The sequence below is a fragment of the Rana temporaria genome, chromosome 4 (genome assembly GCF_905171775.1).
Source record: "Rana temporaria chromosome 4, aRanTem1.1, whole genome shotgun sequence".
In the NCBI taxonomy this organism is placed as follows: Eukaryota; Metazoa; Chordata; class Amphibia; order Anura; family Ranidae; genus Rana; species Rana temporaria.
In genome coordinates this window covers 35,790,751-35,812,719 of record NC_053492.1, presented here as the reverse complement: position 1 = coordinate 35,812,719, position 21,969 = coordinate 35,790,751, and positions in this window count along the sequence as shown.

Sequence of the window (21,969 nt, the reverse complement as noted above, 5' to 3'; positions counted from 1 at the left end):
AAAACAGCATCTCTGGATGGACAGTTGGATAAATGACTCTATATATAGGCTGTATCTGGACTATAAAGCAGTCTCTCTGTTTGTAAAATTGAATACATGGCTCTACAATTAGACAGTTTGGCTCTGAATGGACAGTTGGATAAATGGCTCTATATTTAGGTTGTATCTGGGCTACAAACCAGCAACTCTGGAGGGACAGCATGATAAATATCTATATTCAGGCTGTCTGTAGTGGTTCTGCATGGATAAATAGCACTAGGATATAATCCAGGCCAGAGAGGCTTGGTGGGTTGTCCTGTTTTGATTGATTGGTGTGGTCCTTGGTCCTATTCCAACAAAGTTTTTTGCATGTCCTGAAATAAGGAATATTTTTTTTCTATGGGATTTGTTATGGAATGAGACATTTGAATATCTTCTTGAAGGATCTACTCTACTACATTGTGTTTTTAGATATACATGAGAAAGAGATCAGCATAATGTAAATAACCTCATGTGTTTAAATGGTTCAAAAGCTTTATACTGTAAGGTGTGTAATTATATATATAGCGCTACCCCCATAGAAGCCGCTGATAATAGCTGGTTCTTCCCAAATAGTACAGAGGCTGCCCATCCCCACAAGCACCAGTCCATGCACACCGGCTCCAATAATACAGTCTAGGCAATGTCTTTATTGCTTAAAGCGGAGGTCCACACAAAAATGGAACCTCCGCTTTTCGGAACCCTCCCCCCCTCCGGTGTCACATTTGGCACCTTTCAGGGGGTATTTGAACCCACTTCCGTGCATAGACTCCCACGGGGGTCACACCTCTCCCCCTGCTGTCTTCTGGGAAACACACAGGTCCCAGAAAACAGCAGGGACCAGTTAGGACGAGCAGCGCGACTCCCTCATGCGCAGTAGGGAACCAGGAAGTGAAGCCGCAACGCTTCACTTCCCGATTCCCTCACCGAGGATGGCGGCGGGGCAGCCGAGAGCTGAGCGATTGCTCGGCTTCAGCTGTCGACATTGCGGGCACCCTGGACAGGTAAGTGTCCATTTATTAAAAGTATTTGTAGCTGCTGGCTTTTAATAGGAAATTCCACTCATTGTACTCCACCCCCCCCTCCGGTGCCACATTTGGCACCTTTCGGGGGGGGGGGGCAGCATACCTGTCTTTCACAGGTATGCTTTCCCCACTTTCGGGAGCATCAGGCGTATGTATTGACGTCACAGCTGGGGCTCCCTTCTCCTCCTCCTCCCCGGGCCGCCGGGCCAGTAGGAGAGAGGAGCGGAGCGCATGCGCAGTAGGGTTCCCGGGTTGAAGCCGTAAGGCTTCACTGTCGCGTTCTCTTACTCGCAATGCACCTGACAGCTGATGGAAACATCAGCTGCGGTGCCGACATCGCTGGACTCCAGGACATGTAAGTGTCCGACTATTTAATTTTAATTTTTTTGCAATGGCGGGCGGACCTATAAGAACTATAAAAGGATGGGGGGGGGGGGGGGGGTAAGGGCACAAGATACTTTAAAATGCTGCACAGGAACAGGAGGACATTCTTCCCCAAGCTACTATACGTGTATTCTGCTGAAGACACAGGTAATGGGCAGCACTTTGAGACCCTATAAGAGTGCTTCAGCCCATAGCTGCCTCTGGCACTTACATTCCAAAAGCACACGATCACCAGAGAGCATATTTCAGGGTCAGTGCTCACAAAGCCGCATGACAGCTGCACACCTTCCAGCTTTTTCCAGATACATCCCAGTGAGGGAGACAATCCTTCTCTAGACCAGATCCCATCAGGTGAAATCCCACAGCCAACTCCTCAAAGGGATTGCTTTAGGTTTTCAGCCCTGTCACAGTTGAGACCCCAATAACAGCTACACAGTCATAGGCCACCTCAGGGGAAGAGCAGCCCCAGAGGCTTTGGAACACTCCCCGATGAGGAAAGAACCCCCTGCACATTTATCACCTCCCAGACACCTTCTGGGTGCCTCCTTCCTGGGATTGGCTGAGGCATGATAAATATTAAAATGAGTCCTATGCTCTGGAGGCTTCTTTCAGAGGCAGGGGGCAGGAATCAAACTCTCAGCTGAGAAAATAAGAAACAGACTAGAACAAACAATAACTGTTCCCTTGACTATAAAGGGAGCCAAAAAACGAAATTTTCCTAGCATCCTACGCTAGGAGGGTGCTATATGTACATGCTCAGCCATACTTCATTACATATGGCAGACTTTCTCAAACATGTTACCATAGAGAAACCCTTGAAATCATTTTTAGGTCTTAAGGAACCCCTGCTAAAACCAATTTATTAGGCGCCAACGATAAAAAGGTCACTTACAGTGGTGGTCAGAAATAAGAAAGCTCCCTTACAGATAGCTAAAAAGATTATTACAATCATGCCATTGGACTCTGTCAAGTGGCGATGGCCCTGGAATTACGCAGGTACCGTACCTTCAAATGGGAGGTCAATTAGCCACAGCTCACAGAACTCCTAGTAACCTGTGGATGAACCATGGTTGACAAAGGCTGGCAAAAGGGGTCTCTGCTTTTTGATCGTTACTGATTTCCTTCCTCTCTCAGCGTGAGTCTGGTGTGACCTGACTAAACCCATCTTGTTGCACGCATGGGCGTCTGCAGGTAGGGGCAAGGGGGGGTCAAGTGCCCCCCTGGAATCAAGGATCAGATGGGGGTTCGGGCAGCCCGCACCTGGGTGACACCTGCCAGAGATAGAGCCATGCTGTCTGGTGTCACCAGAGAGAGAGCCACACTGCACAGCCCCACCAGAGAGCCACACTGCCTGGCCCCCCAGAGAGAGAGCCACGCTGCCTGGCGCCACCAGAGAAAGCTACACTGCTCGGCACCACCAGAGAGAGAGCAACGCTGCCCAGAGCCACACTGCCCAGAGCCACCAAAGAGAGCCACGCTGCCCGGTGTCACCAGAGAGAGAGCCACACTGCCTGGCCCCCCAGAAAGAGAGCCATGCTGCCCGGCACCACCAGAGAAAGCTACACTGCTCAGCACCACCAGAGAGAGAGCAACGCTGCCCAGAGCCACACTGCCCAGTGCCACCAGAGAGAGAACCACGCTGCCCAGCGCCACCAAAGAGAGCCACGCTGCCCAGCGACACCAGAGAGAGAAAGACTAAGCCACTGGGAGGGTACAGACATGCTACGCTACTGACCAGAGTCACCCCCGGGGAACCCAGAGTGAGCGATAGTCCAGCCGGAGGGATCACTGCTGTAGTTTTGCTGGATCTGGTAAGAGGGCATGTTGGCCATTATCCATTACTTATCCTGGGGACTGTATTATGTCTGCAGTCTCTGACCCTGATAATGTGATAATGACATTGTCGAAAAAGGGTGGCGCATGGGTGACCCTAAAATGATGACCCCCCCCCCGAAAAAAAAGTTCTGATCACTAGTTCAGGAACTAGTGATCAATCCTGTTCTTTTCTGGCAAGCCGGTATTAACTTCCATCCCAATCACTCCAAAGAGGTACTAGGTGATATAAACAAAATTCCTAAAAAAAAGTTCTGCGGACACCCATGGTTGCAGGTGTCCAAGGTGCTATTCTCTTCTGCAGGCCCTAGGATACAGGTGACGAGTATAACAACATAAGAACATAATTCCAAATAATTTGATAACTGAAAAAAACTGAAAAAAAAAACTTGAGTACTGCTGGAATAACAGTATTCTGACCAACTCCCAGTGTCTGGTCGTACGGCCTGTGTTGAGGCATTAGTCATGTGGTCCTTGTCACATGGAGTGGTCTCATGATGCCAGCCCCCTAAGATCCTCCTAGGGAGTAAAGATTATAAAGCAAATGCCTTGGCTTAAATAACCCTCTTCTGAGGTTTCAGTTCACTTTAATTGGATAGCTACTGTGTATATCCCATTATAGAACAGACAGATTACACAGCAGGATGGCAGAGAGTTGGGAATGGGAAATCGTGGGAATGGCAGTCACTTAGGAGCGCCTACTAACACACAGCGGAAGGGGTTAAAGCGCTTTGCTGCTGCATGTCAGACTACCATTGTTCAGTACTGAAGCAAGTTAATTTTATTAGGGGATAGATAAGATGATTTTATCGGATGTGAAATTCCCAGACTAGCCCAGTACGAGCTGAACGCAGACAGGAATTTGGCTCTGATGGGACCCAGCCAAGGAACAATGAGAGCGCTGAGTATTCTATAATGGCAGTGTCATGCGCCCCCTAGTGTACATTATAGAGGTACTGCAATCACCAAGGAGTTATTTGCTCATTGCATTCTGGAGAGGATAATGAGACCTCTTTAATAAGTGTCCAAATGATGATTGTTTTAATTTTTACACCAAAAATCCATTCGTTCATAATTTTATACATTGAAGAGGAAGACGGAAAAAGGATTCCACAGATCCACTGGCCTGGGGGATAAAACATATGAAGAGCGACTTCAGGAACCTAAGGCCCCCTGTACACACGACCAAACATGTATGCTGAAACTGGTCCGCGGGCCAGTTTCAGCATACATGTTCAGTCGTGTGTAGGCGCGAGCGGGCCGAATTCCAGCAAACATTTGCCCGCCGGGCCTTTTCCCAGCAGACAAATATTCCTGGACGTGTTTTAAAACCGTCCGCTGGAATCCTGCCCGCTCGGACATGTACGGTCGTCAGTACAGACCTACCGTACATGTCAGAGCGCCCGCCGTCCCTCGCATGCGTCGAATGACTTCGACGCATGCGTGGAAGCCTTTAAATGGCAGGCCCACCCACGTCGCCGCGTCATCATCGCGGCGACGACGCGGACACGCCCCGCGCAATGTTTACGCGCGGACTTCTGTACGATGGTTAGTACAACCATCGTACAGAAGCCCTCTGGCAGGCATGTACGGTGAAAACGGTCCGACAGACCGGTTTCACCGTACATGTTTGCTCGTTAGTACCCGGCCTAATATGTACAGTCTGGAGGAAAGAAGGGAAAGGGGGGGTATACGATTGAAACCTTTACATACATCAAGGGGGCGAAGAAGGTTCAGGAGGTCAGGATTTTTAATATTAATCTAAAATCAAGAACACAGGCATATGACCTCTAACTGGAGGAAAGTTCAAAACGAATCTTAGAAAGTATGGGCCAGATCCACAGCCAGCCGCCGTAACTTAAAAATTCCCATTTAAGTTACACTGCCGGAAAATGTCTACCTAAGTGCCCGATCCACAAAGCACTTACCTAGAAATTTTCGGCTGTGTAACTTAAATCCGGCCGGCGCAAGGCGCTCCTATTCAAATGGGGCGAGTCGCATTTAAATTAGGCACGCTCCCGCGCCGGCCGTACTGCGCATGCTCACGACGTCATTTTCCCGCCGACGTGCATTGCGCGGTTTTACGTTACGCCAAGTTTTGTGAATCGCGCCGGGTAAAAAAAGTTGAGTCGGGAAAAAAAAAAGATACGGCAGGGAAAATAAAATTAAAAATAAATAAATAACAGCGTCGCCGGAAAGAAGGGTCTACTTTTACAAGGTGTACTAACTTTACACTTTGTAAAAGCAGCCCTAATTTTGCGTTTGCAAACTAATACTTACGGAGAAAAAACGAAGCTGAAAAGCTTTGTGGATCTCCGTAAGTTCTAATTTGCATACCCGACGCGCCATTTCGACTCAAAATGCCCCCAGCGGCGGATGCGGTAGTGCATCCTAAGATCCGGCAGTGTAAGTCCCTTACACATGTCGGATCTTCTGACTATCTATTGGAAACTGATTCTGTGGATCAGTTCCAAAGATAGAAACAGGGATACGCAGGCGGAACAGCAGATCCGCCTGCGTATCTCTTTTGAGGATCTGGCCCTATTATTTTACTGAAAGGGTAGTTACATAGTAGGTGAGGTTGAAAAAAAGACACAAGTCCAACCTACAGGGAGTGCAGAATTATTAGGCAAGTTGTATTTTTGAGGATTAATTTTATTATTGAACAACAACCATGTTCTCAATGAACCCAAAAAACTCATTAATATCAAAGCTGAATATTTTTGGAAGTAGTTTTTAGTTTGTTTTTAGTTTTAGCTATTTTAGGGGGATATCTGTGTGTGCAGGTGACTATTACTGTGCATAATTATTAGGCAACTTAACAAAAAAAAAATATATACCCATTTAAATTATTTATTTTTACCAGTGAAACCAATATAACATCTCAACATTCACAAATATACATTTCTGACATTCAAAAACAAAACAAAAACAAATCAGTGACCAATATAGCCCCCTTTCTTTGCAAGGACACTCAAAAGCCTGCCATCCATGGATTCTGTCAGTGTTTTGATCTGTTCACCATCAACATTTCGTGCAGCAGCAACCACAGCCTCCCAGACACTGTTCAGAGAGGTGTACTGTTTTCCCTCCTTGTAAATCTCACATTTGATGATGGACCACAGGTTCTCAATGGGGTTCAGATCAGGTGAACAAGGAGGCCATGTCATTAGTTTTTCTTCTTTTATACCCTTTCTTGCCAGCCACGCGGTGGAGTACTTGGACGCGTGTGATGGAGCATTGTCCTGCATGAAAATCATGTTTTTCTTGAAGGATGCAGACTTCTTCCTGTACCACTGCTTGAAGAAGGTGTCTTCCAGAAACTGGCAGTAGGACTGGGAGTTGAGCTTGACTCCATCCTCAACCCGAAAAGGCCCCACAAGCTCATCTTTGATGATACCAGCCCAAACCAGTACTACACCTCCACCTTGCTGGCGTCTGAGTCGGACTGGAGCTCTCTGCCCTTTACCAATCCAGCCACGGGCCCATCCATCTGGCCCATCAAGACTCACTCTCATTTCATCAGTCCATAAAACCTTAGAAAAATCAGTCTTGAGATATTTCTTGGCCCAGTCTTGACGTTTCAGCTTGTGTGTCTTGTTCAGTGGTGGTCGTCTTTCAGCCTTTCTTACCTTGGCCATGTCTCTGAGTATTGCACATCTTGTGCTTTTGGGCACTCCAGTGATGTTGCAGCTCTGAAATATGGCCAAACTGGTGGCAAGTGGCATCTTGGCAGCTGCACGCTTGACTTTTCTCAGTTCATGGGCAGTTATTTTGCGCCTTGGTTTTTCCACACGCTTCTTGAGACCCTGTTGACTATTTTGAATGAAACACTTGATTGTTAGATGATCACGCTTCAGAAGCTTTGCAATTTTAAGAGTGCTGCATCCCTCTGCAAGATATCTCACTATTTTTGACTTTTCTGGGCCTGTCAAGTCCTTCTTTTGACCCATTTTGCCAAAGGAAAGGAAGTTGACTAATAATTATGCACACCTGATATAGGGTATTGATGTCATTAGACCACACACCTTCTCATTACAGAGATGCACATCACCTAATATGCTTAATTGGTAGTAGGCTTTCGAGCCTATACAGCTTGGAGTAAGACAACATGCATAAAGAGGATGATGTGGTCAAAATACTCATTTGCCTAATAATTATGCACTCCCTGTATTTGTGTGATTATATGTCAGTATTATATTGTATATGCCTGTATGTTGTTGTTGTTCAGGTGCTTATCTAATAGTTTCTTGAAACCATCGATGCTCCCCCGCTGAGACCACCGCCTGTGGAAGGGAATTCCACATCCTTGCCACTCTTAAAGTAAAGAACCCTCTATGCAGTTTAAGGTTAAACCTCTTTTCTTGTAATTTTAATGAGTGGCCACGTGTCTTATTAACTTTTCTTTCGTGGAAAAGTTTTATCCCTATTGTGGGGTCACCAGTATGGTATTTGTAAATTGAAATCATATCCCCTCTCAAGCGTCTCTTCTCCAGAGAGAATAAGTTCAGCGCTCGCAACCTTTCCTCATAACTAATGTCCTCCAGACCCTTTATTAGCTTTGTTATACTTCTTTGTACTCTCTCCAGTTCCAACACATCCTTCCTGAGGACCGGTGCCCAGAACTGGACGGCATACTCTAGGTGCAGCCAGACCAGAGTCGTGTAGAATGGGAGAATTATTGTTTCATCTCAGGAGTTAATCCCCTTTTTAATGCATGCCAATATTCTGTTTGCTTTGTTAGCCGCAGCTTGGCATTGCATGCCATTGCTAATCACCTACTAGGACCCCCAGGTCCTTTTCCATCCTAGATTCCCCCAGAGGTTCTCCCCCTAGGGTATACAGTAGATTGCATTCGTATTTTTGAAACCCAAATGCATTATTTAATTGTTTTTTACATTAAACCTCATTTGCCATGTAGTTGTCCACCCCATTAATTTGTTCAGATCTACTTGCAAGGTTTCCACATCCTGTGGAGAAGTTATTGCCCTGCTTAGTTTAGTATCGTCCGCAAATTCAGGGGTAGATTCAGGTACAATTGCGCTTTTTTTACGGAGGCGCAGGGCAACGTTTTTGCCCTGCGCCCCCGCAAATTTACTGTGCTGCCCTTGATTCACGGAGCAGTAGCTCCGTAAATTGCGTGGGCGCGCCGGCAAAATGCCTGGCGTAAGCGCGCACAATTTAAATGATCCCGTAGGGGGGCGGGAATAATTTAAATTAGGCGCGTTCCCGCGCCGATCGTGGAGCGCATGCTCCGTCGGGAAACGTTCCCGACGTGCATTGCGGCAAATGACGTCGCAAGGACGTCATTTGCTTCAAAGTGAACGTAAATGGCGTCCAGCGCCATTCACGAATCACTTACGCAAACTACGTAAATTTGAAATTTCGCGACGCGAGAACGACGGGTATACGTAACATTGGCTGCCCCTGCTAATAGCAGGGGCAGCCTTACGCGAAAAACGCCGTACGGAAACAACGTAAACTGCGTACGCAGGGCTCGCGTAACGATGTGAATCGGCGTTAGTATGCAATTTGCATACTATACGCTAAGCACAACGGGAACGCCACCTAGCGGCCATCGCAAGAATGCAGCCTAAGATATGCGGGCATAAGAGCCTTATGCCGCGCATATCTTAGGCTGCAGTCGGCGTAACAAGGTTCCTGAATCAGGAGCATTCGTTACGCCGGGGCAAGTAAGCAATTGCGCTGTGTAACTATGGTTACACAGGCGCAATTGCTTCTTGAATCCGGGCCACAGAGTTTAGTTGATGCTTGGAATAAACTTCAAGCAGAGATAGTGAATCAGTCAACAGTAAATGGCTTCAAACATGCTTGGGACAAACATAAAGCTATACCAAAAAGTTAACACAAAAATAATACAAAACATGTACTGTATAAAAAAATAAATAAAAAAATGGGCAGACTGGATGGACTACTCTATTCTGTCTATTTTCTGCTATCACTTTTTTGTTTCTATGTTTATTGACATTTCTATAGCTGGCTACACATGTTGCAATCTGATTGTATGCTTTCTACGAATAACTATGTAGTATAAGTACCTGCACTGGATACAAATAAATGCAATGTATAGGTACAATACATCATAGAGCATTAATAAACCCAGGGCTGAATTCATGCCTATGCATTTTCCCTCTGATGTGTTTTCCACTGAGATCAATAGACATGCTTCAAAATGCATGCCAATAGTGTTAGCATGCATTGTTGTGCAATTTCTGCATGCATTGCATCTTATTGTATGTCAATACACATCAAATTGAGTTGATGTGTATTATAGCATGTCAACATAAGGTATGATGTATATATACGTATGCATTGAAATGTGATCCCATTAATTCCAATGGAATGAAACGAATGAAAGATGCATCAATGTGCGTCCAGTCCAGGGCTAGAATCACACTGGTGCGTCTACATTTTCAAACGTTTTTCTGCATTTTTGTTTGTGCATTGATGCACGTTTTAATGAGCACTATACTTTTTTTGTTTGGCCAAAGACAAGCAAGTAAAGTTGAAATTTCTGCTAAAACTATTTTTTTTTTTACATGCCATTAAAGTCTATGGGGACAAATATGTATATAGATATACCAAAACAGCATATGTACTCTTTTTCCCAATGCATGGCAGCGCAGGTGCGTGAACGGGCCCATTGAAAAGAATGGCAATCCTCTTCAGCAAAAACATGGGCAACACGCATTAAATTGCATGGGTGTGAGTGGGGCCCAAGTAGATTGTATAATTGGATCTACAGAGATTGTATAATAGGATTGTAATGTATATGGCAAATCTAAATTAGAACTATATATTTGTTTTAAAGTGGAGTTCCACCCATAAATATAACATTACATCAGTAGTTTTAAAAAAATGTCATTAGTCCTTTACGAAAAAAAATATTTTTTTTAGATGCCTTCAAAGTGTTGTTGCTAGGCAGAATAGTTAATCTTCCCACTTCCTGCACCTAGGTGCTTAATGCTTCCTAACCTACACCGCACAGACTCCTGGGAATGTAGTGGGTGTAACTTGCCAGCAGTCTGTGCACTCCCCAGTCTCAAAGAATCATGTGACTTGGACAGCACAGGTGCTGAAACCTGATCTGACACTGCTTGTGCAGCACTGAGCATGTGCAAGGCTGAAATCCAGGAAGTCATACAGTCTGGCTTCATGATGCCCACACTTAAGATGGCCCCAGTCAATTTATATTTTATAAAGTGTCTAAATGCTGTAACAACCTAACAAAACGGACCTTAGTTTACAGACTAACTTTACTAGAATACATTAAGCTTGTGTATTACAGGGGTATTTATATTTAAAAAGTGAAATTGTGGCCGGAACTCCGCTTTAAGTTTTGGATAGAACAAGGGAGGGCAATAACTTATCAGATTTTCTTTTTCACCATCTGTATCCCATTGCGGAGATTTCCCATCACTTCCTGTCTCATAGCTAAACAGGAAGTAAGGGAAATCCAATGCAAATTAAGAGAATTCCTTGGGCCCCTCCCAGGTCACCAGAACTAGTGTCCCCATTGGAAGATTTACCCTCTATTACTTTTCTGGGGAGAACACAAAATTTGGGATTCTCTTTTACTTTCAATGATAATGGTAAACAGGACAAATAGAGGGTGAATCTCCGTATCGGAGGCACAGACAACAATAAAAACTGTCAAAGGTTAATCCCTCTCCACTCTAACCAAAACTAGAAGAAAACAATTTTCCTTTAGTTATACTTTAGGGCGGCCCACAGGCTTAGTTGTTAACATTTTTGTTTGGTCCGGGTGATGATTTCACATTTTTGGGTAATGCCTTGTATTCAGGCTTTTTTTTAGCAGGAACTAGTGATCAATCCTGTTCTTTTCTGGCAAGCCGGTATTAACTTCCATCCCAATCACTCCAAAGAGGTACTAGGTGATATAAACAAAATGCCTAAGTTCCTGTTATCTCTTGAATAAAAAAACAATTCAATATAACTTTACATGAAACCAGTGTAGTCCATTAATGCGTTGTTGTATCAGCCTCCACATTCCCTGTACAGAAGGCTGGGAAAGAGGGAGGGGCAGCAAAAGGAGCCAACCAGGCTTTGCTGCATGCACATGTGCTGGCAAGGACCATGCTGACAGGAGGAGAATACCAGTTGATGACTCAGCAGTGTGCTACTGCTTAAACCAGGGGTCTCAAACTGCTGCCCTCTAGCTGCTGCAAAACTACAAGTCCCATGAGGCATTGCAAGGCTCAGCCCTCAAATTTTACACTCGCCTGATCCAATGCTGGGACGTGTTCTGTCTGTCACAGGCGCTGGTTGAGGAGGCGGGTCTGTGTGTGACCACGAGCGGAGGCAATTCCAATGTAAGCGGTTACAGCGGGCAATCCCTGCTCTGTGATCTGGCCGGCAATCCTCTTCCTTCACTCTCTCTTCCCCTGTGATGATCCGGCCGTCCTCTCTCTTCCTCTGTACAGGTCACGCTGCAATGATGGACACAGGTGAGGCTGCAATGGTGGGCACAGGTCACGCTGCAATGGTGGGCACAGGTCACACTGCAATGGTGGGCACAGGTCACGCTACAATGGTAGGCACAGGTCACGCTGCATTGATTGGCAATGCACCGATGAAGCTGCATTAATGGGCACAGGTGAGTCTGCATTGATGGGCTCTAACGAGGCTGCATTGATGGGCACGGGTGAGCATGCATTAATGGGCACTGGTGAGGCTGCACTGATAACGTTTTTTACTTAATTCTGCATAAAACATTTAGGTGTATTTTCATTGCAATCTATGCATTAAGGTGAAAAAACATCAAATGCTGCTGCCCCCCCCCCCCCCGAGCCCCCGTTATACTTATCTGACCCCTCGAAAGTCCCGCGCGGTCCCGATATCCTCTTCGCCGCTCAGCCTGGCCGCTGATTGGCTAGAGCGGATGGATTGAGAGCAGCGCAGCCATTGGTGAGCCTAGGGGCGGGGCTGAGTGATACAGCGAGCAGGTATGGCCGCTCGCTGTATCACGGGAGCGCGCACGCAATAACTGACCACCATGCGAGCTCTCGCATGACTGTGGTTAGTAATTGCGGGGAGGACCAGAGACAGCCGCCGAGGGACCCAGAAGACGTGGATCGGGGCCACTCTGTACCAATGAACTGCACAGTGGAGGTAAGTATCACATGTTTGTTATTTTAAATTATTTTTTTTTTCCTTTAGTGACACTTTAAGGCCTGGCTAGTAGCTCAGGACTTGAAATTTTGAGCCCTGCAAGGCTGACAGTTACAAGCATGACTCCCACAGGGAGAGGCATGAAGGGTCTTGCAGTTTTACAACAGCTGGAGGGCCTCCAGTTTGAGACCCCTGGCTTAAACCCAATCAATAGGCCGATTTTTTTTTTTTGAATTTTTTTAGGTTAAAGTCGTAAATATAGCTGGCCCAGCAGCTGCTTTTGAACTCAAATTCCCATATAGGGTGAAAGTGTGACCTACAGGCGCATCAGATGGCCATATTGTGAGGTTGGTGTGGTCTTGACCAAGTGAGGATTTGGCTTTTCCGTCTGGCAGAGTGGCTGGATCTCAAGATTGGCAATACAGTGATACCTTGGTTTATGAACGCTTCTGTTCACGAACAGAAAAGTTCATAAAAATATGGTCCGGTTCTCGAACTCCGCCTCGGTTCACGAACAGGAGCCGCGGCCATTTTAATGCTATTTCAAGGCTGTCACATGGTCGTGACTTCCTGTAGGAAGACCGTGGAGAGAAGAAGACACACAGAAAGAAGTACTGTGAGTACTCTGCAAACATTTTAAGTGATTTTTGGTGTGCTTTTTAGCACATACAGTACTGTACTGTACTACAGTACTGTCCTTGCTGTATTGTACAGTTCACTGGACACCCAATATGGTTCCCAAGAAGCATAGTGGAAAGAAGAAAGTGCGGAGCAGCAATGAAGGTGACAAGAACAGCAATGCAGGTGACAATGTGCAAAGTGGAAATGCAAGTGACAATGTGCAAAGTGGAAATGCAGGTGACAAGAATGTGCAGCGCAAGCATGGTGGCAAAAAGAAAGTGCAGAGCAGTAGTAAAGGTGACAGCAAGGTTGTGAAGAAAATATACATTACTATACTGTACTAATGTGTATTGTAATTTGTTTCATATTTTTGTGCTTCAAAAACCCCCAAAAAAAGGTCAGCACGGATTAACTGGATTTACATTGAACCCTATGGGAAAATGTGCCTCGGTTCGTGACCAATTCTGTTCGCGACCAGAGTCAGTTCACGAATTAAGTTCGTGAACCGAGGTATCACTGTATTTGTGTATATTTGTGCAGATTGCTGACACAAAGTGGTATGTGTAGCTGTATTTGTGCAGGTTCACGCCGACAGATTGTCGCTGACCTCACAACATGGCCATCTCATTTGCCTGCAGGTCACGCTAGCGCCCTATCTGGGAATTTCAGGTCAAAAACAGCTGCTGGGCCAGCTATATTTACACCGTGACCCAATTTAAGGTATAAAAAAGACCATCAAATACGCCAGATTCCTTGTCTGGGTGTTACAATGCAGCAGTGACCTCTCTGGTTTTATGGCCTTTGCTGCAAGCTGCTATATTCACACCGGATTCTCCACACCACTCCTTTCCACCGTGGACTGATTTGTCTTTCTACAATTCGGCGGGGCCCCCCCCGTTTTACAGGATCCAGCTGGCCCGATTACACAGCTGTGCAGACGGAGATATAGATGGGAAATCTCCAGGAAAGGGGGCTCAGCGCAGAGCTCTGGCCTGTCTAACACAAAGCTTGAGGTGGGCTGTGAGAATCTGCAGACCCTCACAGCTGTCACACATCCCCCACCATGATGACAGAGGGGGATCTGCACAGCCTACAAGATGGCGGGATGGTGGGTGTAAACCCGACCTTTCCATGACAAACCTGATAGAGATGCCGGGCATAATTCCATTTTTTTTAATCGATTGGTATATAGAACATTGATCAGATGAGCCGATAATCCAACATCACAGCAGACCAATTTCTACTCTACTGATTGGGGGGATTAATGTTACACATAACATGGGAATGATTAAAGTAAAATGTTCAACAGCTTGAGAATAAACAAAATGTCGTAGCTTGGATGGTTTATGTAGCTAAATGGAAACAGATGTCTATTCATATTCACCCTAAAAAAAACAAAAAAAACATCGGAACTGAAGGAAAGGAGAGAGCCGTTAGTCGGTACATACAGAATTGATATTTACATTTTTGATGGGTGCTCAAGAGGTAAATCCCAAGGCAGTCTCTACTATTTCTCAGTGACTCTATTGGTAAGATTCCTGCACTGATCACAATCAATCTCCTCTACTAACTGTCCTTCATTTAGACTCTGTTTGGGATCAAGGACAGTTAGGAGAGGATTTTGCTTAGTGGAAGCGCCCCTGTGAAAGGAGCCTTATGCTGCGTACACGCGACCGTTTTTAATGGTCTACAAAAAAAAGTTTTTTTTCAACCTGATTCTTGTCAAGCCTGCCTTGCCTACACACGATCGTGAAAAAAAAAATGCTTGAGCAAAGCGCCGTGAGGTACAACACGTACGACGGCACTATAAAGGGGAAGTTCCATTCGAATGGCGCCACACTTTGGGCCGGCTTTTGCTAATTTCACTGTCTCATAACTTGCTTCTGAGCAGGCACGTTTTTCCCCCTCGTTAAAGCGTACACACGATCGTTTTTCACGACGTGAAAAAGGACGGCGTGAAAAACTACGAGAAAAAATAGAGCAGGTTCTAAATTTTTAACATGCATTTTCCTCGTCAAGAAAAATGCTCTGGAGCATACAGACGACCGTTTTTCACGACCAATTAAAAAAATGGCATTTTTCTCGTCATCAAAAACGATCGCGTGTACGCGGCATGGGGGGGGGGGAGTACACATGGTAACAACACCCCAAAGCCTTGACATGTTTTGTTAACAGACTTCCTAGGGGTCTGTGGTCTACATCAGGGCTTTGTCGTGTCCCATTTTTTCATATAAGAAGGCAGGGGCTGACTCAGGCCACCATGCTCCAAAGGACGAATATTCCTGACTGACCCCAATGACAGTAGATAACTTTTAATGAATTAAAATGGCCCTCAATATTGTGCTGTTAGGAGAAGCAGTAGGTTTGGTGCTCATATTTCAGACAATGGGCATTAACTGTTATTGTTTAACAAGGTAAGGGCAATTTTCAGGGCTAGCTTTGCTGTTAAGTGTTAACAAGGAAGCTAAAAGGGTTTTGATCTAATTGTAGTTAACATTTAACTTTTTTATAATTATAAGCTTTTTTATTACTACAAACCTTGTTTTTAAAAAAAAGCATTTCATACAGGATGAACTCATGACACTGGTGCTACAGAGCAATATATGTTTTCTATAGAGACATCCCAGCAGGAGCTGCTTGCCTTCAGACTCTCTTTATTAAAACTCTCCATAGACAGATGGATAGAGTGAGAGTTGGGGAAATGTGTTGCAGATGTGACATTTGTCTGAAATCCCCAGGCAAAGAGGACCGGAGAGCAAACATAAGAAACAATTTAGTCTACTTCAGGAAAACATCCAATGATTTTTTGAGGAAATCTGCCTGCTAGAACAGGCTCCTTTATAAGATTATTCCATATTTTCACAACTCAAAATATTTTTTGCAGAAATTAGCTATGACAGTGTTTGTAAAAAAGTCTCAAACCACCCAACCACCCAACCATCCAACCCCCCAGTACTCACAATCTTCAGCAAATCACTGTCATGTTATCTGGAACTGAGATTAGAATTAGCTTTGATTTACCTAACTCCAGGCCTGGCAAATGCTGTTATGCCACATACACACCATCGGAAATTCCAACAGGAAAAGTCCGATGTGAGCTTTTGGTCGGAAATTCCGACCGTGTGTATGCTCCATCGGACTTTTGCTGTCAGAATTTCTGCCAACAAAAGATTGAGAGCTGGTTCTCCATTTTTCCGACGGAAAAAGTTCCTATCAGAAATTCCAATCGTCTGTATGCAATTCCGACGCGCAAAAAAAACACGCATTATCAGAATCAAGAAGAGCCAAACTGCCTATTGAACTTCATTGATCTCGGCTCGTCGTATGTGTTGTACGTCACCGTGTTCTTGACGGTCGGAATTTCCGACAAGATTTGTGTGACCCTTCGGGAAAAAAACCACGGTCTTCTTGTCGGAATTTTCGATCGTGTGTATGTGGCATAAAACCACTTTGCAGGAGGTCCAGTGATCCTCCATACCTGGAAAAAAACAGGTATTTTGCACTGACTGAGGTTAGTTGGGGTGGCAGGGCAATGGAAAGGTGAGCATAAATTAGGTAGGGGCCTTTTCACAGCCTTGAATGGGCAAAGTAAAAGTGTCTCCTTAAAGTGGTTTTAATAAAATTAACTTTTCACGCAAATCAGTAGGGTCCATATAAATATCACTGAATCACATTATTGGTTTTCAGTTAAAAAAAAATCCAGGATCTCAGTATGTGACCATCAGGGGCATTGTGGGTGTTTTACATCATTAGAGACCACAAAGAGTCTCAGCAAGGCAGTCACTGTCCAGTGCGGCAAAGTAGGAAGCATAGCCTCTTATTGTAAGAACTGTCCCTGTGGACTGTAGATCCTCCTCATGGCTTTTCACTGACCTACATGACTTGTATCGTATAAACTTGTAGGTAGATATATCTGTGCTAGTCTTCCCTTAATTCCCTTAATGCTGACCCTTATAAATCCATCTTCCCCTCCCTGCCCTCCAGTTCGGGACATCTTTGTGAACTTCTATCTGGAACTGAACTGCAAATTATCCTCACCCATTGGTTTACAGAGCACGCGTGACGTACACTACAACAAGCCAAGCGTGTTTTTTCGCGCGTCGGAATTGCATACAGACAATCGGAATTTCCTACAAAAAAAAGTCTTGTCGGAAAAATAGAGAACCAGCTCTCAAATTTTTGCTGTCGGAAGTTCCGACAGAAAAAGTCAGATGGAGCCTACACACGGTCAGAATTTCCGACCAAAAGCTCACATCAAACCTTTCTTGTCGGAAATTCAGCATTAGCCTCATTTCAACCTGCAGCTTATGTGGGGCAAGATAGAATTGTTGCACAGGCAAAATTTAAAAAGTTTTCAAAACTTTTGAAGTCATACATGGGCAGACTAAAAAGGCAAGTATATGTCAGGGGCTGTCCTGTAATGTGGACGAGGCATATAGAGGCCAGTGACAGCTGTGTGTCAGGCGGATGGACAAGGGAAAGCAGAATTGCAGAGCCCTGGGCACAGGCCAGGGAAGGGAGTTATCAGACATGGCACACTGCCCACGGCAAGCCACATCTGAACTCAAAGCGGCCTGATCTATTACCTACTTGGAACGCCAGCAAAGAGCTGGTTGAGGATCTGCAGTGCCAGGCTCACCTTGAAAGCTTTCATTGTGCCTTGTTCATCACTTTTGAACTCTAGAAGGAGCCGGTGTGGAAATCAGAGCAGGGCACTTCAGAGGCCTTCTATCACATGACTGCTGACTTGTCTCGTCCCAAAGAATCTTGGCTGAAGCTGATGAGAATGCTTGGTTACAGGCAGCAGGCAGATGGTTATATGCCATGTGGGTGAGATCTCTGTGTCTAGTTCCCAGACCTTGCAGCCATCAAAAGATGTGAAGAAGAGGCGCTCCAATTTACGTACTACAACTAAGGCTGCTGTGAGATGCACTGTGTATGATTAGTGCTATGCATGACTGTCGAGGGGGTTCCATGCAGTTGCTTTTTGGAATTTGACTCATTTAAATGGTTGAATACTTGCAATGGCCTGGGAGCAGCAAAAGGGGATGCATTTTAAAACGCAAGCGGCGGGAAAGATAAGTATATTTTCCCTTTTTTTCGAGCAGATATGCTTCTAAATACACGTGACCCTCTGGGAACCCTTAGGTCCCGTTCACATATAGGCGATTAGGAATCACGGGCTGAATCGCCACAATTTTGCCTGCGACTCCAGATTACAGCATATGTGATATGTGTTTGGATGCCATTCATCCAAAACGCGATTTTGCCGTAAAAGGTCATGGGGCAAAATGCACATTTAAAATCAAGCCTGGCTCAGGGCTAAAATTTGGTGCCTGAGCTTTTTTGGTGCAACAAAACATGAATGAGCTACCCTATGTACGGCACACATTTCTGCGTATGAATCTAGCTTTTTTTAAATCATTAGCAGGAACCTAGGCCTTATTGAGGAAGAAAACTGGTAAAATTGCTGTAGTGAAATTAGAAGGAAGGGTGTACTCCTTGGGGTAGATGGACCTGTGATGACAGTAAAATGGATTTAGAGCAGGTTCTAGGCTGACTGATCATCGGATGAATGCTATTTTGATCAAATCCTGGTTGGTTGGAAGCCCCTATTAAGAAATGTTCATCTCACCATGTTTAATATACAGTATATGACAAAAAGTGAGTACAGCACCAAGTGAGAACAAAGAACACGGAGGAGAGATGGGTTTGCTTTAAGAGCATATTAAATAAGGGCATTAGCCAATGCATCCCATTGGGTAATAAATTAAAATTAGCAAACAAAAGTCCTGGGTGGCTTAACTCCAATGTAAAAATACATATAAAAGCAAAAAGAAGGCCTTCAAAAAATACAAGGTTGAGGGATCATCATCAGCATTTAGACTTTATAAAGAATGCAACAAGAAATGTAAGGGTGCAATTAGGGTGGCTAAGATATAACATGAAAGACACATAGCGGAGGAGAGCAAAAAAATCCCAAGAAATTCTTCAAGTATGTAAACAGTAAAAAAGGGTGGACAGACCATATCGGCCCCATAAAGAATGAGGAAGGACATCTGGTTACAATGGATGGGAAGATGGCAAAGGTATTGAATTTATTCTACTCCTCAGTCTTCACAAGGGAATCGGGGGGCTTCAGTAACCAAAACTATAGTGTTCATCCTCATGACACATCATAGGAAGCACCTCCATGGTTAACAGAGGACAGAATTAAAATGAAACTTAACATTAATAAATCACCTGGACCAGGTGGCTTTCACCCGAGGGTACTTAGGGAACTCAGTCAAGTAATTGCCAGATCATTGGTCCTAATTTTTACAGACAGTCTACTGACTGGAATGGTACCAGCTGCGTGATGTCGTCATGGAGGAGTGGAAAAGGACTCCAGTGACAACCTGTAAAGATCTGGTGAACTCCATGCCCAAGAGCATTAAGGCAGTGCTGGAAAATAATGGTGGCCACAAAAATATTGACACTTTGGGCCTAATTTGGAATTATCGTTTTTATCTCGGGAGTTAATCCCCTTTTTAATGCATGCCAATGTTCTGTTTGCTTTGTTAGCAGCAGCTTTGCCTGCCATTGCTGAGCCTATCATCTACTAGGACCCCCAGGTCCTTTTCCATTCTAGATTCCCCCAGAAGTCATCCCCCCAGTGTATAGATTGCATTCGTATTTTTGTCACCCAAATGCATTATTTTACATTTTTCTACATTGAACCTCATTTTCCATGTAGTTGCCCACCCCAATAATTTGTTCAGATCTTTTTTCAAGGTCTTCGCATCCCAAGGAGAAGTTATTGCCCTGCTTAGCTTGGTATCATCCACAAATACAGAGATTGCACTGTTTTACTCCATCATCCAGTCGTTTATGAAAAATTAAACAGGATTGGTCCCAGCACAGAACCCTGGGGGACCCCACTACCCACCCTGACCATTCCAAGTACTCTCCATTTATCACCACCCTCTGAACCCACCCTTGTAGCCAGTTTTCAATCCATGTACTCACCCTATGGTCCATGCCAACGGAACTTATTTTGTACAGTAAATGTTTATGGGGAACTGTGTTAATTACTTTTGCAAAATCCAGATACACCACATTTACGGGCCTTCCTTTATCTGAAAGGCCACTCACCTCCTCATAGAAGGTTAATAGATTGGTTTAGCAAGAACGATTCTTCATGAATCCATGCTGATTACTGCTAATGATACCGTTCTCATTACTAAAATCTTGTATATAGTCCCTTATCATCCCCTCCAAGAGCTTACATACTATTGATGTTAGGCTAACTTGATAGTATTTCAAACTTCTTATTCTTTACATTAGCCTTGAGGAAGGGGGAATCCATCCCCCCTAAACCCGTTGGCTGTATTTGACATTCTTAAATATTTTAATCCAACTTCCATTTCTTAGATGCTTCCAAGAACATACTAAGCAAGAAATAATAGGGAATACTGTACAAAGGATTTGTATGAGGTCCACAACTAATTTCAAGGATGCCCCCATCAAAATGGAAATACACAAAGATGATAAAACCAGTTCAGTTAAAAAAAAATGTTTGCCTTCATGCTTTCTCTGCATTAAGGTAAAAAAAATTGTTTCAGTATTTGTAAAGCTCCCTCACCCTCTAAATACCTACCCGAGACCTCACTCAAGCCAGCGCAGTGCCCATTTGCAGTGGCTCTCTCCTCTTTTTCAAAGAACAAGTGGCTCCCACTGCTGTCAATCAAATCCTGTGTGCAGAGAGTGGGGGGGCGGAACCGAGCCACACTGTGTGCATGTCTATGAACATACACAGCCGGGCTCGGGAGCGAGTCCGCAGGTATGCCCTCAGCAAGCAGCTTTCTATGGTGGTGCATGGAGGAGAGGAGGAGCAGAGAGTGTCAGTGGGGGACCCCAGAAAAGGAGGATCGGGGATAATCTGCGCAAAGAGCATCACATCGCTTCCTCAAACTCAACTTGTCCAAAACCGAGCTCATGATTTTTCTACTCCCCCACTTGCCTCTTCCCCTGACTTCTCTGTCAAGAGCAATGGCACAACCATACACCCATCCCCGCATTGCCAAGGTGCTATCCTGGACTCTGAACTATCCTTTCAGCCCCACATCTAATTAAAAAACATAATTTTAGCTTGCACATGATTGGTGCAATTTCAAGTGCACTTTGCACTTGTAGTTTGCACTTGTAGTGCAACGTGGATTTGCCTTTCGTAAATAACCTCCCACTGTGTGGCTCTCATTATTACCCGGTATATACCATATGAACATGACTATGCTACCAGATGAATCCTTTTTTCTTTCATAGAATAAGTGCATGTAATCCCCTCTTCTAAGTCAACCATTGTCTCTGCCCCCTGCCAAGCACTGTACCTTGCCCCCGTACTGTCCCTTTAAACTGTGGTCTCCAAACTGCAGCCCTTTGGGCACAATTTCATCCACTGATACCAACAATTGGGCATAATTCCCCCCCCACTGAGATGCACAATTCCTCACAACGACACCAATGATGGGGCAATTACTCCTAATGACAGCAATAATTGGGCCCAGTAAAACCAATAATAGGGCACAACTCCTCCCACTAACACCAATGATGGGGTACAATGCCTCCCACTGACACCAAAGATAGGGCATTGTTTTTGCCCTCTGATGTTGGGACCTTTTCTACTCTCAAAGGCCACAGTCTGGCCCCCCTAAAGTCTGAAGGACAGTAAGCTGGCCCCCTGTTTAGACCCCTGCTCTAAGAGAACATAGAACCAAGTATCATTTTGTAGCGTTAAAGTGGATGTAAACCCTCTCCTATACCCAGTGAAGTGAATGGACTCAGATGATACACAGGGATGAAACAAATCCTCCTACATACGTTTTACTTGTATATCTGCGGTCTTTCCCTTTCTATATTCTTTAAAATTCTGACGTGAGGTTTAAATTTTTACTTT